At 43.1% G+C, this 19104-nt stretch overlaps 1 pseudogene; it reads right to left on the minus strand.

The window, feature by feature from the left end:
• Positions 1 to 544: 544 nt before the first annotated feature.
• On the minus strand, positions 545 to 1198 carry LOC100405857 (ras-related protein Rab-11B pseudogene; annotated as a pseudogene).
• Between the last annotated feature and the right edge of the window lie 17906 nt (positions 1199 to 19104).

The following is a 19104-nucleotide window of genomic DNA, read 5'->3' on the forward strand; positions in this document are numbered from 1 at the left end:
GGTGGGGGAGAGGGTGATGGGCTTCTACCTGCATCAATCAACAGGCAGAGGTGGGAGACCTGTGCAAGCTGCTATGCATGGAGGAGTGGGTGGGTGTCAAGAGATTGGGGGTTCCATCTGGCCTGGACCCCGCTGCCAGATTCTTTGGGCTTTGGCCTGGAGCAGGGTTCTCGGTGGTGATAATGAGCTGACTGGGTCACCCAGCCACAGAGGGAGGGAGGCAATTCCTCCCTGGAGTCTGCCAAGGAAAAGGAGAGAGGCTGGCACCATGCACCCATCCTCCTCACCTCTGGCCAGCCCTGTCCATCCTACCACCCTTGCCACCCAGCCAAGATGCCCGAAGGGACCCAAGTTGAGTGGGTGCAGCAAACCGGGGCTTTTAGCTTTTTCCCAGGCAGAACGGGGGTAGCACTGGCTCCTGTCCTTCCTGGGTCCTGGTCCAGCCATGCAGAGCTCACTGGGAGGGCTGGAGCAAACCGGCCACAGAGAGACAGCAGGGAGGGGCAGGAGGACACCGTGACAGGGGCAGATGGAGGTGCAGGAGTCACAGGTTCTGGCAGCAATGCAGCTTGTTGGGCTTCTGTCCATCTGTCATGAGCAGCACGCTGATGTCCACCACATTGTTCCCAGGGGACTTGTGGGCTGCACAGTCTGCGATCTGTTTCTGTGACATGATGTGGTAGATCTCTGTGAGAATGTTCTTGAAGGCTTCCTCTATGTTGATGGAATCCAAGGCTGAGGTTTCAATGAAGACAAGTTGTTCTTTTCTGCGAAGGCACGGGCCTCATCAGTGGGCACAGCCCGCAGGTGGCACAGGTCACTTTTGTTGCCCACCAGCATGATGACGATGTTGCTGTCTGCATGGTCCTGAAGCTCCTTCAGCGAGTGTTCCACGTTCTCGTAGGTCAGTTGCTTGGCAGTGTCATACACCAGCAGGGTGACCGCAGTGCCACGATAGTATGCAGAGGTGATGGCGGAGTAGCGCTCCTGGCTGGCGGTGTCCCAGATCTATGCCTTGATGGTCTTTCCATCCACGTGGAATCTGCGGGTGGTGAACTCCATGCCAATGGTGCTCTTGCTCTTCAGGTTGAACTCGTTGTGGGTGAAGTGGGACAGTAGGTTGCTCTTGCCCATGCCCGAGTCCCCCAATAAGCACCACTTTGAATAGGTAGTCGTACTCGTCGTCCTCAGTCCCCATTGTCCTGGTGCTTCCCAACTTTTTGTATTTTTAGTAGAGATGAGGTTTCACCATGTTGGTCAGGCTGGTCTCAAACTCCTGACCTCAGGTAATCCACCCACCTTGATCCACCAAAGGTCTGGGTTTACAGGCATGAGCCACCATGACTGGCCAATATGTTTACTTTTCATTTGCTCTAAGTTTTCCACCAATGTACAACATTGCTAACTTAGGAAAATAAAATATAGTCTCACATGGAAGACTGTTAACTATGATCTGATAATCAAATTTCTCTTCAGCTTGATTTTATTCCACAGATCTTTTTTTTTATTGCATTTTAGGTTTTGGGGTATATGTGAAGAACATGCAAGATAGTTGCATACGTACATACATGGCAGTGTGATTTGCTGCCTTCCTCCCCTTCACCTACATCTGGCATTTCTCCCCATGCTATCTGTCTCTCCCCAACACCCCACCCCCCACTGTCCCTTGTCCCTCCCCTATGACCCCCAAACAGACCCCAGTGTGTAGTGCTCTTCTCTCTGTGTCCATGTGTTCTCATTGTTCAACACCTACCTATGAGTAAGAACATGCGGTATTTCATTTTCTGCTCTTGTGTCAGTTTGCTGAGAATGATGGTCTCCAGGTTCATTCATGTCCCTACAAAGGACACGAACTCATAGTTTTTGATGGCTGCATAATATTCCATGGTGTATATGTGCCACATTTTCCCAGTCTAGTCTAACATCAATGGGCATTTGGGTGGGTTCCAGGTCTTTGCTATTGTAAACAGTGCTGCAATGAACATTCGTGTGCATGTGTCCTTATAGTAGAATGATTTATATTCCTTTGGATATATACCCAGTAATGAGATTGCTGTGTCAAATTGAATTTCTATTTCTAGGTCCTTGAGGAATCACCACGCTGTCTTCCATAATGGTTGAACTAATTTACACTCCCACCAGAAGTGTAAAAGTGGTCCGATATCTCCACATCCTCTCCAGCACCTGTTGTCTCCAGATTTTTTAATGATCGCCATTCTGACTGGCATGAGATGGTATCTCAATGTGGTTTTGATTTGCATCTCTCTAATGACCAGTGATGATGAAGATTTTTTCATATGTTTGTTGTTTCATATGTCTTCTTTTGTAAAGTGTCTGTTCATATCCTTTGCCCGTTTTTGAATGGGCTTGTTTGTTTTGTTCTTGTAAATCTGTTTGAGTTCTTTGTAAATTCTGGATATCAGCCCTTTGTCAGATGGGTAAACTGCAAATATTTTTTCCCATCCTGTTGATTGCCAATTCACTCTAATGACTGTTTCTTTTGCCGTGCAGAAGCTGTGGAGTTTGATTAGGTTCCATTTGTCTATTTTGGCTTTTGTTGCCAATGCTTTTGGTGTTTTGGTTATGAAATCCTTGCCTACTCATATGCGCTGAATGGTTTTGCCTAGATTTTCTTCTAGGGTTTTTATGGTGTTAGGTCTTATGTTGAAGTCTTAATCCATCTGAAGTTAATTTTAGTATAAGGTGTCAGGAAGGGGTCCAGTTTCTGCTTTCTGCACATAGCTAGCTAGTTTTCCCAACACCATTTATTAAACAGAAAATCCTTTCCCCATTGCTTGTTTTTGTCAAAGATCAGATGATTGTAGATATGTTGTGTTGCCTCCAAGGCCTCTGTTCTGTTCCATTGGTCTATATCTCTGTTTGGTCAAGTACCATGCTGTTTTGATTACTGTAGCCTTGTAGTATAGTTTGAAATCCGGTAGTGTGATGCCTTCTGCTGTGTCCCTTTTGCTTAGAATTGACTTGGCTATGAGGGTTCTCTTTTGGTTCCATATGGAGTTTAAGGTGGTTTTTCCAATACTGTAAAGAAGGTCATTGGTAGCTTGATTGGGATAGCACTGAATTTATAAATTACTTTGGGCAGTATGGCCATTTTCACGATCTTCTTATACAGAAACAACCAGCTATGCCTTGGGACCAAAATCCAGAACAATCAAATGGAAATTACAGTGACGATGAACAAAAAGGAAAGCAGAAATCAAGAGAAGGAGGAGGTGAAGCTGGTGGAAAGAGAGAGCAAGAAAAAGTAGAGGAAATCAAAAAGGAGAAGGAAGATGAACAGGAAGTAAAAAGGAAAAGGGAAAATGAGAAAAAATATCTCAAGGAAAGATTACTCTGCAAATCCTTCATGGACATTCTCTGGGCAAAGTTTAACAGGTGTCCCACAATACAAGAGAGTCTATCACTCTCATTTGAATTTGGCATGACGCATAAGCAGATATGACAGCATTAATGGACATTTCTTCATTGACATACAAAGTCACTTGTGTAGTACTATTACCCATATAGACCAATATCCTTATTCCTATATTAATTACCTCCCACACCTCATTTTTGTAGATAAGCCAATGGTTTTGTAAAAAGAGGAAGAAATATAATAAAGAAATATCCAACAGAAAGCATGAGGAAAAACATATGAGTTAAGGAAGTGTTTCTTTTTTTTTCTTAGAGATGGGGTTTTACCATGTTGGCCAGGATGGTCTTGATATCTTGACCTCGTGATCCGCCCACGTTGGCCTCCCAAAGTGCTGGGATTACAGGTGTGAGCCACCATGCCTGGCTAGAAAGTGTTTCTTGTAAAATATAAGGAAGTAGAAGGAATATATTGACTTCCAGAGATTACCTGTGTTTCCATCATTATTGGGTATGACTATAAACTTTTTCACGTTCCAGCCAGTGGCAGAAAAACCACTCACTGCCTTATTTTTCACTCTACTCAAAACACATACGGGCACACACTCACATACACATGCCACCATTTAACATGTGTTACCAAATGTACAAATATAGACATTAGCTTTTTATTGATTGTGGCACAGAATTAATAATTTTGTCCTTTTTGCTCCTTCAATGCTAAATATACCTGATTGTCTTATTTCTCTAGGTATTAGCAGAAGCTCATATGATTTTTAGAAGGAAGTAAGGACAATATCAACTTTTTTTTGAGATAAAATTTCTCTCTTGATGCCCGGGCTAGAGTGCAATGGCATGATCTCAGCTCACTGCAACCTCCGCATCCCAGGTTCAAGTGATTCTCCTGCCTCAGTCTCCTGAGTAGCTGGGATTATAGGCATGTGCCACCATGCCCAGCTGATTTTGTATTTTTAGTAGAGACCAGGTTTTACCATGTTGGCCAGGCTGATCTTGAACTCCTGACCTCAGATGATCAGCCCACCTCAGCCTCCAAAAGTGCTGGGATTATAGGTGTCGGCCACCGCGCCCAGCCTCATTTGATCATTGTTAAGCAAAATGTTGTTCACCTGGTTATCAATTCCAGGAGAGCAGAACACTAAACACTGGTTACCATCACCCAGGTGATGCCTCCCACCACATGGAGGACTGCAAAGATCATCACTCTGCCAACCGACAGGAATAGAAATCCAAATGCTTCCACCCCATGCACCTTGGTATCAGAGTTGTACAAAACAATGCCGTGAAGCTGTGGGTGCAGCAACGCTTTACTCAGAGCAAGATCAGATTCCTGGCAGCAAGTGCAGGGAAATTGCCTATGGGTGCTCCTCTGGTGCACTGAGCTTGCCACAGGGAAAGGTAGCCACACAGAAGCAATAAGCCACCGCAGGTCACATGGGCTCTATTTCCTTTGTTTCTTTCTTTTTTTTTTTTTTTTGAAACAGAGTCTTGTTCTGTCTGAACTGGAGTGCAATTGCATGATCTCCACTCACTGCAACCTCTTACTCCCCAGTTGAAGCAATTATCCTGCCTTCACTTCCCAATTAGCTGGGATTACAGCTGCCTGCCACCATGCCAAGCTAATTTTTCTATTTTTAGTAGAGACATGATTTCACCATGCTGGCCATGCTGGTCTCAAACTCCCCAACTCAGGCAATTGCCTGCCTCGGCCTCCCAAGTGCTGGGATTACAGACTTGAGCCACTGTGCCCAGCTTCTTTTATAAAAAGTTTGACACAGAGTCTGGCTCTATCACCAGCTCTGAAGTACAGTGGTGCAATGTCGGCTTACTGCAACCTGCACTTCCCAGGTTCAGGCAATTCTTGTGCCTCAGCCTCCAGAGTAGCTGGGACTACAGTCATGTGCTACCACACCAGGCTCATTTTTGTATTTTTAGTGTAGATGAAGTTTCACTATGTTGACCAGGATGGTCTTGAAGTCCTGGCCTCAAGTGATCTGCCTGCCCTGCAAAGTGTTGGGATTAAAGGCATGAGCCACTGCACCCAGCCAGACTCTTTCATCCCTTGGTAAAGAAGTATTCCAGGGCCATGGTCTATTTGTATGAGGCCAAGTGGGGATTAAAAGACTGCATGAGACTGCATTTCCCAGCAATCATTACTCTAAATTATACATGAGGAAGCTGAAATAAATACTTCCATTTGCTGGGAAATAAAGTGGTTTCATCAATAAGCAACAGTTCCTGACTGTCTGAGCCTGAATTTGTGCTCTGAGGTGTTAGTTTCATAAACTGTGTATTTTCAGATATATGTATATATATGACTTGAGACATAGTCAAGGCTCTATCAATTTGTTCCATATGCAGTGTTTGTATACTCTTAGTGTTCTCTATTGAAATCCCACTGTGATAGTTTTTTTATGTTTAGAGACGGGGTCTAACTATGCTGGCCACGCTGGTCTCAAACTCCCAGATTACAGTGATCCTCCTCCCTCAGCATCCCGAGTAGCTGCGATTGCAAGTGCATATTACCATGGCCACCTGCTGTGATGTTTCTAATGTACTTGCAACATTTCTGCCTCCCTCACTTCTTTACCCCTTTGAAATTTAAAAATGTATCTTAGAAAGGTTACCTTGTCCTTCAATAAAAATTGTTTTCCAGGGCCCTGTGCAGTGGCTCATGCCTGTAATCCCAGCACATTGGGAGGCCGAGGCAGGTGGATCACCTGAGGTAAGGAGTTCAAGACCAGTCTGGCCAACATGATGAAACCCCGTTCCTATTAAAAATACAAAAAAAAAAATTAGCCAGGTGTGGTGGTATGCTCCTGTAATCCCACCTACTCAGGAGGCTGAGGCAGGAGAATCACTTGAACCCGGGAGGCGGAGGTAGCAGTGAGCCAAGATTGCATCATTACACTCCAGTTTGGATGACAGAAACTCTGTCTCAAAATAAAGATTTAACATATTTTGATGTGTATTAAATGTATAGATCATGTTGTGAACTTTTTTTTAATAGATGAGGCCTCTCTGAGTTGTCAAGGCTGGTCCCAAACTCCTGCCTGTAAGAGCTCTTCCCACCTCTGCCTCCAGAAATGCTATAATTACAAGCATGAGCCATTGTGCCTGGTGAAGATGTTTTTTCTTTTTCTTTCTTCTCTCTTTCTTTCTTTCTTTCTCTTTCTTTCCGTCTTCCTTCCTTCCTTCTTTCTTTCTTTTCCTTCCTTCCTTCCTTCCTTCCTTCCTTCCTTCCTTCCTTCCTTCCTTCCTTCCTCCTTCCTTCCTTCCTTCCTTCCTTCCTTCCTTCCTTCCTTCCTTCCTTCCTTCCTTTCTTTCTTTCTTTCTTTCTTTCTTTCTTTCTTTCTTTCTTTCTTTCTTTCTTTCTTCTTTCTTTCTTTCTTTCGACAGAGTCTCACTCTCTAGCCCAGGCTGGAGTGCAGTGGTGGAATGTCAGATGTTTTATGATACCATTCTCACCAATAAATGGAGTTCTGAAAGAAAAAACAAGAAAATATTAACAATCCTTAATTCTGAGAAGTAAAACTAAATGAGGTTAATGCAAAGGACTTCCTACATATCCTATTTTTACACTACTGTGGTTTTAAAGTTTTTAGAATGGATGTTATTTTATTTAACTTCAGAAAAAAATCAATAAAGAAATCACCAATCTCTGGAAATGTCTTGAGACTGAAAGGGAAATCCACTGTAAAAACTAATGGGTTCAGTGCATTCTGCAACTTGTCAGTATAACTCTAGACATCCCTTCCAGGCTAGGCATGGTGGCTCATGCCCGAAATCCCAGCACTTTGGGAGGCCGAGTGGGAAGATAACCTATTGGTCAGGCTGGTTGGGGGTTCAAGACCAGCCGGACCAACATGGTGAAACCATGTCTTTACTAAAAATACAAAATTAGCTGGGCATGGTAGCACATGCCTGTAATCCCAGCTACTTGGGAGGCTGAGGCAGGAGAATTGCTTGAAACCAGGAGGCAGAGGTTGCAGTGAGTGGAGATTATGCTATTGCATTCCAGCCTGGACAAGAGAGAAACTCTCTAAATAAACAAACAAATACATAAATAAATGAAATAAACGTTCCCTCCAAACATGGCATTTCTCTACAAACATGATTATGCTCCTGAAAATGTATTTTTTTTTCTTTCTTTTTTTTTTTTTTGAGACAGAGTCTCCCTCTGTTGCCTAGGCCAGAGAGAAATGGACCAATTTCAGATCACCACAACCTCATCCTCCTGGGTTTTAGAGATGCTCCCTGCCTCAGCTTCTGGAGTAGCTGAGATTACAGGAGGGTGCCACCACGCCTGGTTAATTTTTTTATTTTTAGTAGAGATGGGGTTTTAACATGTTGGCTAGGCTGGTCTTGAACTCCTGACCTCAGGTGATCTACCTGCCTTGGCCTTCCAAAGTACTGGGATTACAGACACAAGCCACTGTGCCTGACTGAATCCTTCTATTTATACTTTCCTGAAAACATCCCTCTTTTCCCATAAGAATATTTTTTTTTGAGATGGAGTCTCACTCTGTTGCCAGGCTGGAGTGCAGTGATGCAATCTCAGCTCACTGCAACCTCTGCTTCCCGGGTTCAAACAATTCTCCTGCCTTAGCCTCCTGAGTAGCTGAGACTATAGGTGCCTGCCATCTCGCCCAGCTAATTTTATTGTATTTTAGTAGAGACAGGGTTTCACCATTTTGGCCATGATTGTCTTGATCTCCTGACCTCATCATCTGCCCACCTTGGCCTCCCAAAGTGCTAGGATTGCAGGTGTTAGCTACCGATCCAGGCCTTAAGAATAAAATTGTCTTGGCTGGGTGTGGTGGCTTACACCTTTGTTTGTAAAACAAACAAAAACACAAAAATCCAAGCACTTTGGAGGCCGAGGCAGGCGGATCACCTGAGGTTGGGAGTTCAAGACCAGCCTGACCAACATGGTGAAACCCCGTCTTAAAAAATAATAATAATAAAAATATTTAAAAAGAATAAAATTGTCTTGTATTTTGTATTTAGCATTTTTGCACACTTAATATTTTACTATGGCTGCATTCCTCCTGAAGCAATATATGATACTGTATTGCATTTTTCTTTTTAGATAAAGTTTGCTCTTGATCCCCTGGCTGGGGTACAATGGCACACTCTCAGCTCACTGCAACATCTGCCTCTTGGGTTCAAGTGATTATCTTGCCCTCAGCTTCCTGAGTAGCTGGGATTGGAGTCATGCTCCACCATGCCCGGCTAACTTTGTATTTTTAATAGAGACGGGGTTTTTCTGTGTTAGTCAGGCTGGTCTCAATCTCCTGTCAGGTGATCCACCGGCCTTGGCCTCCCAAAGTGCTGGGATTACAGGCATGAGCCACTGCACCACGCTTGTATTGCATGTTTTTAAAATGTACATGAATGTTATATCTCATTTTGTCGCACTTTACTTTTAAACTGAATATTGGGAGTTTTTGTTTGCTTGCTTGAGACAGTTTAGCTCTTGTTGCCCAGGCGGGAGTGCAGTGATGCACTCTTGGCTCACTGCAACCTCTGCCTCCCAGGTTCAAGTGATTCTTATGCCTCAGCCTCCTGAGTATCTGGGATTACAGACACCTTCCACCATGCCCAGCGAATTTTGTATTTTTGGTAGAGATGGAGTTTTACCATGTTGGCCAGTCTGGTCTCTAACTGCTGACCTCAGGTGATCCACCAGCCTTGGCCTCCCAGAGTGCTGGGATTATAGGCATGAGCCACCATGCCCAGCCTTTTTGTTTGTTTTTAAGACAAAGTCTTGCTCTGTTGCCTAGCCTGGAGTGCAGTGGCACAAACACAGAGGCTCTGCGCACTGAGGCCTCCCAACCTGCCAGGATTGCAACATGAGCCACCCTGCCCAGTCAGTTTTAAAGATTTTTTAGATTGGGGCTGGGCATGGTGGCTCATGCCTGTAATCCAAGCACTTTGGAGGCCAAGGCAGGTGGATTCCTTGAGCTCAGAAGTTCAAGACCAGCCTGGCCAACGTGATGAAACCACATCTCTGCTATAAATTAAAAAAAATTATCTGGCCATGGTGCCTCCTGTCTGTAATCTTGGCTAGTAGGAAGGCAGACGCAGGAGAATCGCTTGAACCTGGAGGGTGGAGGTTCCAATGAGCCAAGATGGCACCACTGCACTTCAGCCTGGGCCTCAGAGTGACGTGTCCAAAAAACAAACAAACAAAAGCACAAAAATAGATCAAGTTTTTAGGCTGGGTGTGGTAGCTCACACCTGTAATCCCAGCACTTTGGGAGGCCGAGGTGGGTGGATCACCTAAGGTTAGGAGTTCGAAACCAGCCTGATCAACATGGAGAAACCCCATCTCTATTAAAAATACAAAACTAGCCGGGCATGGTGGTGCATGCCTGTAATCCCAGCTACTCGGGAGGCTGAGGCAGGAGCATCACTTAAACCTGGGAGGCAGAGGTTGCAGTGAGCCACGATCATGCCATTGCACTCCAGCCTGGGCAACAAGAGTAAAACTCCATCTCAAAAAAAGAAAATTAGGCAGCGCATGGTGACTCACACCTGTAATTCAGCACTTTGGAGGCCAAGGCAGTCGGATTACCTGAGGTCAGGGGTTCAAGACCAGTCTGACCAACACGGTGAAACCCCATCTTTAAAAAATAATGATAATAATAATAATGATAATTTAAAATGTAGTGGTTGGCACTACTATTCTCTCTAACACTCTAGCCAGAAAAGGTGTCCTAGAGACCTTCATTCCTCTTACTAATTACATCAAATAAGTTCTGTCTTATCAATTCATTTTTTTTCCCCAAGATGGAGTCTCGCTCTGTCACCCAGGCTGGAATGCAGTCGTGTGATCTTGGCTCATTGAAACCTCCACCTCCTGGGTTCAAGCAATTTTTCTGCCTCAGCCTGCCGAGTAACTAGGACTACAAGGTGTGTGCCACCACACCCAGCTAACTTTTATAATTTTAGTAGAGATGGGGTTTCACTGTGTTGGCCAGGGTAGTATCCCATCTCCTGACCTCATGATCCACTCACCTCGGCCTCCCAAAGTACTGGAATTACAGGCCTGAACAAATGCACCTGTCCCTGTCTTATTAAATCTAACGTTTAATGTAGTTTGTATACATTCACTCTTTCTCTCTCTCTGCATGGCTCCCACCTTCATAAGGACTCATTACTTTTGTCTAGCCCTAGGGTCAGCAAACTTTATCTGAAAAGGGCCAAGTATTCAACACCTTAGAATTTGCAAACCATATGGTTTCTCTGTGACAAAAACTAAATTCTGCTGTTGAAGCCTGAAAGAAGCCATAGAGAATACATAAATTAATAAATGTGGCAATGTGCCAACAAAACTTTATTGAGGCTGGGCACATGGCTTATGACTATAACCCCAGCACTTTGGGAGGCCAAATCGGGTGGATCACCTGTGGTCAGGAGTCTGAGACCAGGCTGCCCAACATGGTGAAACCCAGTCTCTACTAAAAATGCAAAACATACGGCAGGGCACAGTGGCTCACACCTGTAATCCCAGCATTTTAGGAGGACGAGACGGGAGATCACCTGAGGTCGGGAGTTCCAGACCAGCCTGACCAACATGGAGAAATCCCGTCCTTAGTAAAAATACAAAAAATTAGCTGTGCATGGTGGCGCATATCAGTAATTCCAGCTACTTTGGAGGCTGAGGCAGGAGAATTGCTTGAACCCAGGAGGCAGAGACTGTAGTGAGCTGAGATCCCACCACTGTGCTCCAGCATGGGTGACAGAGCAAGACTCAGTCTCAGAAAACAGAAAAAGAAGGCCGAGTGAGGCGGCTTATGCCTATAATCCCAGCACTTTGGGAGGTTGAGGCAGGTGGATGACGAGGTCAAGAGATCGAGACCATCTTGGTCAATAAGGTGAAACCCTATCTCTACTAAAAATTAAAAAATTAGCTGGGCATTGTGGTGCACTCCTGTAGTCCCAGCTACTCAGGAGGCTGAGGCAGGAGAATTGCCTGAACCCAGGATGCAGAGGTTGTAGTGAGCCAAGATCGTGCCATTGCACTCCAGTCTGGGTAACAACAGTGAAACTCCATCTCAATAAAAAGAAAAGAAAATAATAACAACTCACATTTATTGAACACTTGCAATATGCCAAGCATATTTCCATTCAGTTATGTCTATTATCTCAGTTACTTGTTATGATTCTAAGAGGCAACTTCTGGCATTATGTGAACATTACATTTAAGTAAACAAACATAAATGTCAAACTAAATTGTGAGTAATTATTATCATTGTTTTTTAAAAAGAGAGGGTGGGTCTGGTGGCTTAAATCCATAATTCAAGTTTTTTGGGAGGCCAAGACAGGAGGATCACTTGAAGCCTGGAGTTCTAGACCAGCCTTGGCCACATAGCCAGATCCTGTCTGTAGAAAAAAAAAAGTTAGCTGGACATAATGGTGCATGCCTGTACTCCCAGCTACTTGGGAGGCTAAGGCAAGAGGATCCCTTGAACCCAGGGATTGGAGGTTGCAGTGAGCTATGATTGTTCTACTGGACTCCAGCCTAGGTGACAGAATGAGGCCCTGTCTCAGAAAAGAAAAAGGAAATATGAAACTATTGGTCACATAACTAGTGGTCACATAACTAGAAAACTATTGGTCACATAACTAGAAAACAGGAGGAAGTAGGGTCCAAATTTAAGCTGTCTGACTCCATGACTGAAACATAAAAGAAAAAAGCATAAGGAACATTAAATTCTGTGATTCTTGGGCCTTTAACATAAATGCAAGCTAACCTACTAGGTGCTGGAAATGCCTCTGTCTTGATCTGGGAGTTTGTATACAACTTGTGTACACAAGTAAGCATTCATTAAAATGTTTACTTGAGGCCAGCATGATGGCTCCCACCTGTAATCGCAGCACTTTGGAAGGCCAAGGCAAGTGGATCACTTGAAGCCAGGAGTTGAAGACCATCCTGGGCAACATGGCAAAACCCTGTCTCTACTAAAAATACAAAAAATTAGCCATGCATGGTGCACGTGCCTGTAATTCCACCTACTCAGGAGGCTGAGGATGGAGAATCACTTAAATCTGGAAAATAGAGATTGCAGTGAGCTGAGATTGGGCCACTGCACTCCAGCCTGGGTGAGGAGTGTGGCTCTGTCTCAAAAAAACATATTTACTTGAGACTTTTCCACCATATGGAAGTTGTTTCCCAATTCAAATTAAAACAAAACAAATAACAACAACAACAAAAAAAAACTAGTACCATTAACAAATGCTTTCATGGCTGGGTGTGGTGGCTCATGCCTGTAATCCCAACACCTTGGGAGGCTGAGGAGTTTGAGACAGGCCCGTTCCTTCAGCTCCTGGGGGAAAATAAAGAAGAGAGGGAGAGCAGCCTGGCCAAAATGATGAAATTCTGTCTCTACTAAAAATATAAAAATTATCCTGGTGTGGTGAAATGTGCCTGTAGTTACAGCTACTCAGGAAGTTGAGGATGGAGAATCTCTTGAATTTGGGAGGCAGAGGTTGCAGTGAGCCAAGATCAGGCCACTACCTGGGTGAGGCATCAGGATCTGTCTCAAAAACAAAACAAAACAACACAAAACAAAACCAATTTACTTGAGACTTGTTTGATATGCAAGTTTTTTTCCAACTCAAATTAAAACCAAACAGAAAAAACTAGTATCATTAGCAAATGCTTTCTTGGCTTGGCATGGTGGCTCATGCCTGTAATCCCAGCACTTTGGGAGGCTGAGGCAGGTATATCGCTTGAGGTCAGGAGTTTGAGACCAGCCTGGCCAATGTGGTGAAACCCCCTTCTCTACTAAAAAAATATTTAAATTAGCTTGGCATAGTGGCACACGCCTTTAATCCCAGCTACTCAGGAGGCCAAGACAAGAGAGTTGCTTGACCCCAGGAGATGGAGGTTGCAGTGAGCCAAGATTGCATCACTGAATTCCAGCCTAAGCAACAAAGTGAGACTTTGTCTCAAAAAAACAGAAACAAGCAAAGAAAACCACAAATGTTTTATTTCTTTTTAAAAAAATATTTATTTATTGGCCAGGTGCGGTGCCTCATACCTGTAATCCAAGCACTTTGGAGGCCAATGATCACCTGAGGTCGGGAGCTTGAGACCAGCCTGATCTACATGGTGAAACCCTGTCTTTATAAAAAATAAAAATAGGCTGGGCACAGTGGCTCACACCTGTAATCCCAGCACTTTGGGAGGCTGAGATGGGTAGATCACCTGAGGTCAGGAATTCGAGACCAGCCTGGCCAACATGGTGACACCCCATCTCTATTAAAAAAATATGTATGTATGTATATATGTATTTATTTATTTAGAGACGGAGTCTCACCCATCACTACACCTGCCTAATTTTTTTGTATCTTTAGTAGAGACAAAGTTTCACCATGTTGGCCAGGCTGGTCTTGAACTCCTGACTTTCTGATCCACCTGCCTCGGCTTCCCAAAGTGCTAGGATTACAGACATGAGCCACCATGCCCAGCCTTACAAATGCTTTCTTTGTTTTTTTTTAATTTTTTAATTTTAATTTTTTTTCTTTTAGCTTGAACACTGTGCTGGGACACAAATGCTTTCTTAAATCTGTTTCCTTTTCAATGTCACACTATGTGTCATAGGTTTGAACTCTTTCTTTTACATAGTTAAACTTATTTACACCTGGAGGAAGGGACCTCTTGCTCCCTCTTCCTCCAACCCCTTTAGAATAACTGAAATACTCTGATGTCCTGCGATATTCTATGTATAATATTTATTTATTCTTTTAAAAACCTTTAGCCAGGCTCGGTGGCTCACACCTGTAATCCCAGCACTTTGGAAGCTGAGGTGGGTGGATCACCCAAGGTTGGGAGTTCAAGACCAGCCTAACCAACATGGAGAAACCCAGTGTCTACAGGCATAAGAGTGGTGGTGCATGCCTGTAATTCCAGCTACTTGGGAGGCTGAGACAGAAGAATCGCTTGAACCCAGGAGGCAGAGGTTGCAGTGAGCAGAGATCATGCCATTGCACTCCAGACTGGGCAACCAGAGCAAAACTCCGTCTCAGAAAAAAAAAAGCTTTTAATACTGGTGAAGTGCAGTAGTGAGAAGTGGGGGTGGGGGGTAGGGGAGGGAAGAGTAGAACAAGGAGTTTGATCTGTAACTGACCCTGAACAATCAATTAATGTATCTCACTATCTAGATAGTTCACTATTTGGATGCTGTATTGTGAGGGTCAACAGCTTTATTTCATCCCTCGTTAGCTAATTGAAGCAAAAGCTAAGGTCAAGATAAGAGAATTGTCAGAGGTGCTGGACTGTTCTCTCCCCAACACCATCATGATCACTGCACATCCCTCATCTCCTTCCACAAGTTCTTCCTCCTCTTCTAACACCTACACAGAAATTGAAGAGGCAATTCTCTTCTGGCCAGTAATATGCTGTTCCAGGGTAGGGTTCTGTGTTTGTTAAACTTTGGAAGGCATTCTTAGATATTCCTCCTCTCCCTGCGAGCTAGACTTACTAGGGGTTAAAAAGAAATCCCTGTTACACTGGGGCAACGATCCCCTGAGAGTAGGGTGGGAAAGAGGAAGTCATCAATACCCTGGTAATAATATTGTTCAAGGTCAGGACTATTTTTTTCCTCATATTTTTCAGGAACCAAACGCAGGACTATTTTTGACAATTCGGTGTGATGGTTTCATCTTCTGAACTCCAAAATAGACCTTAGAATTTGGTATATATAGTAATTAAGTCCTTGAATATTAATTCTTTGTGGCTGGGTGCAGTGGCTCATGCCTGTAATCCCAGCACTTTGGGAGGCTGAGGCGGGTGGATCACCTGAGGTCAGAAGTTCCAGACCAGGCTGGCCAACATGGCAAAAACCCATCTATACAAAAAATACAAAATAAATAAATAAAAGCCTTTAGTTAGAGTAAGATCTGACAAATCCAAAGGTAAAACATAAGTCACAAATTATTTTTCCAGCACCATAGGAAAAAAATATGAATAATTAAAAAGAGCCAGGTACGGTGGCTCATGCCTGTAATCCTAGCACTCTGGGAGGTGGAGACAGGTGTATCACGAGGTCAGGTGTTTGAAATCAGCCTGGCCACCATGGTGAAACCCTGTCTTTACTAAAAACACCAAAATTAGCTGGACATGTTGGCGGGCACCAGTAGTTCCAGCTACTCAGAATGCTGAGGTAGGAGAATTGCTTGAATCTGAGAGGCAGAGGTTGTAGTAAGCGGAGATGGTGCCACTGCACTCCAGTCTGGGTGACAGAGCGAGACTCTATCTCAAAAAAAAAAAAAAAAAATTAAAAAGAGAATATAATTTAAAATTTGTTTTAAAAGTCTTTTGTTGTTATTGTTTTGTTTTTTTCAAACAGTTCTTGGCCGAGTGGTGGCTCATGCCTGTAATCCCAGCTACTCAGGAGGCTGAGGCAGGAGAATCACTTGCATCCAGGAAGGAGAAGTTGCAGTGAGCTGAGATTGCACCATTGCACTCCAGACTGGGTGATGAGTGAAACTTCATCTCAAAATAAATAAATAAATAAATAATAACTTAAGCAGCCAGGCATAGTGGTTCACACCTGTAATCCAAACACTGTGGAGGCCAAGGGGGGCAGATCACCTGAGGTTGGGAGTTCAAGACCAGCCTGACCAACATGGTAAAACCCATCATTTGAAAAAAAATTTGTTTTTAAAAAGAAAAAAATAACTTAAGCATATCCTAAGAAAACAACAACAAAAAGAAGAGTTATTGTAACTCTTCAATTTTATAAATGTCAATGTTTTAGCTACTGGAAATGATTTATTAATTCGATAAATTGGTTTTTTTTTCATGCTGCCAAGCACTTTAGTTTGAGCAGTGCTTCTCTAATTCAATATATAAAAAAAATCAGAGATTCTTTCAAGCTCCATATCATGATGGGGCAGAAAAAAAGAAAAGTACACAAAATAAGCAAAAATTAGAGATTTGTAAAGGGCAGAATTCTGGGCCCCACCTCCAGAGATTCTGATTCAGTAGGTCTGGGGTGATGCCCAGCCCAATAAGTGATGCTCATCATAGAAAAAGGAGTCTATGGTGTCTCACATAGTTTTCTGTTAATTCAGTCTTTTATTCAAATTTAAAATTTCTTCTCATGAAAAAAAAAGGCCGGGAGTGGTGGCTCACCCCTGTAATCTCAGCACTTTGGGAGGCCGAGGCAGGTGGATCACCTGAGGTCAGGAGTTCAAGACCAGCCTGGCCAACATGGTGAAACCCCATCTTAAAAAAAAAAAAAGAAATTTTTTTTCTCATGGTAAGGTCATTGATGAAATAGCCATGAGCAAGTTAATTAAATTGGATGATAGATACATATATGAAGATTTATTATATTGTTCACTATGTAAGTTTGAAATTCTCTTTTCTTTTTTTCTTTTTTTGAGATGGAATTTTGCTCTTGTTGCCCAGGTTTGAGTGCAATGGAGTGATCTTGGCTCACTGCAATTACTGCAACCTCTGCCTCTTGGGATCAAGCAACTCTCCTGCCTCAGCCTCCCAAGTATTTGAGATTATGAGTGCCCTCTACCATGCCCAGGTGATTTTTGTATTATAGTAGAGATGGGGTTTTACCATGTTGGCCAGGCTGGTCTCGAACTACTGACCTCAGGTGATTCACCCACCTCGGCCTCCCAAAGATCTGGGATTATAGGCCTGAGCCAGCATGCCCAGCTTTTTTTTTTTTTTTCTTTGAGACAGAGTTTTTCTTTGTTGCCCAGGCTGGTCTCAAATGCTTAGGCTCAAAGCAATCCTCTTGTTTCAATTTCTGAAAGTCCTGGGACTACTGGCATAAGGCACCACAGCTAGCTAAAATTTTTTGTAATGAATAGGTTCTTTTAGGGAAAAAAGTATGCTTATGTTTTAATAGGTACAACAGACAAAATGAGGGAACAATATCCTGTATAATTCCATTTGTAATCTCTAAACTAGCAGTTTCAGTAGCTGTGTTGTTCATCTTTCCATCACTGGTAGTTGGAGAGTACTCTACGCCCCAGAGAAAGGAGGACTGTTTGTTGTAAATTAAAGACTGATTGTTTAAGGCTTTTGGAGTTGTCGATTTAGCGGACCTGAGGCAAAGAGCATTGTTGTTGTTAAGAGTTATTTTGTATATCACATTGATGTGCAGTTCAATATTTAAATTTCAGGAAATGACTCTTACCCTTTATTTGTTTACAGAACCCTAGTTCTCATTTAGGCCCATTCCTTCATCAACAAATAATAATTTTCCACTTTTTGCCTGATTCTCTCTAGAAGAGTAGTTCTTGAACAATAGTATTAAAATCACCTGGTTTCAATGGGGAGCTGTCATGAAAAAAACAAAAATCACAGGGAGAAGTTTAAAACACGGATTCATGGTCCCTCCCAACAAACTTTCCCACTCAGTGGTGAAGCCTGTCAATCAATATCTCCAACAAGCTCCCAGGTGGTTCTGAGGATGCTGGTGAATGAACCATACATATTCTTCTAGGGCTGCAGGTAAGACAATAAACAAAACAGGCAAAAAATAAAAGTAACTGCTATCACAGAGCATATATTGTAGTGGTAGTAGGAAAATAAATTAGATAGGTAGGGCTGGGTGCGGTTGCTTCAAGCTTCTAATCCCAGGATTTTGAAAGTCTGAGGTGGGCAGATCACAAGGTCAATAGATTGAGACCATCCTGGACAACATGGCAAAATCTTGTCTCTACTAAAAATACAAAAATTAGCTGGGCACGGTAGTGCGTGCCTATAATCCCAGCTATTTGGGGTCTGAGGCAGGAGAATCACTTTAAACAGGGAGGATCATGAGATCAGAAGATCAAGACCATCCAGGCCAACATGGTGAAAGCCCATCTCTACAAAAAAAAAAAATAGGCTGGGCATAGTGGCTCACACCTGTAATCCAAGCACTTTGGAGGCCAAGGCGGGCAGATCACCTGAGGTTGGCAGTTTAAGACCAGCCTGACCAACATGGTGAAACCCCATATTTATATTATATAAAAAAAAGAAAAAAATAGCCAGGCACGGTGGCGCACACCTGTAATCCCAGCTACTCAGGAAGCTGAGACAGGGGAGTCGCTTGAACCTGAAAGGCAGAGGTTAAAATAAGCTGAGATCACACCACTGTACTTCAGCCTGGGCAACAGAGTGAGCCTCCATCTCAAAAAATAAATAAATACATATATACATAGATAGATATACATCTATATAACACATACATTAGATAGATAGATGATAGATAGATAGATAGATAGATGATAGATAGATAGATGATAGATAGATAGATAGATAAAATGTATATTATCTGTCTGGCCAAAGGGTATGTTGACATTTGGCATGTGTGTCAATGCAAGCTTCACTTATCCTTTTCTAAGCATCTCCAAGGCTTCCTATTGCCCTATCCAAATCCTATCATTTGAATCATTCAAAAAGTCTCCCAACTGTCCTCTCTGTTGGCACCCCTGCCTTCTTATAATCTAGGCACAATATATTGGTGAGAATTAATTTTTTGTTGTTTTTTAAACATGGTCATATCAAGATACTCCTTAGCTGAAAATCTTTTGGCTTTCTCTCATTCAGAGGTCAAACTGCTGAATCACAGAATCCCTTTTCTGGCCCTGTACTTTATACTCTGTCTTTGTCTCCTAGTGTTTTCCCACTGCCTCATGAAGTTGGCCCCCATTGATCCAGGAACAAGTCAGAACTCTCCAGAATAA

This window comes from Callithrix jacchus, chromosome 17 (genome assembly GCF_049354715.1).
Source record: "Callithrix jacchus isolate 240 chromosome 17, calJac240_pri, whole genome shotgun sequence".
NCBI lineage: Eukaryota > Metazoa > Chordata > Mammalia > Primates > Cebidae > Callithrix > Callithrix jacchus.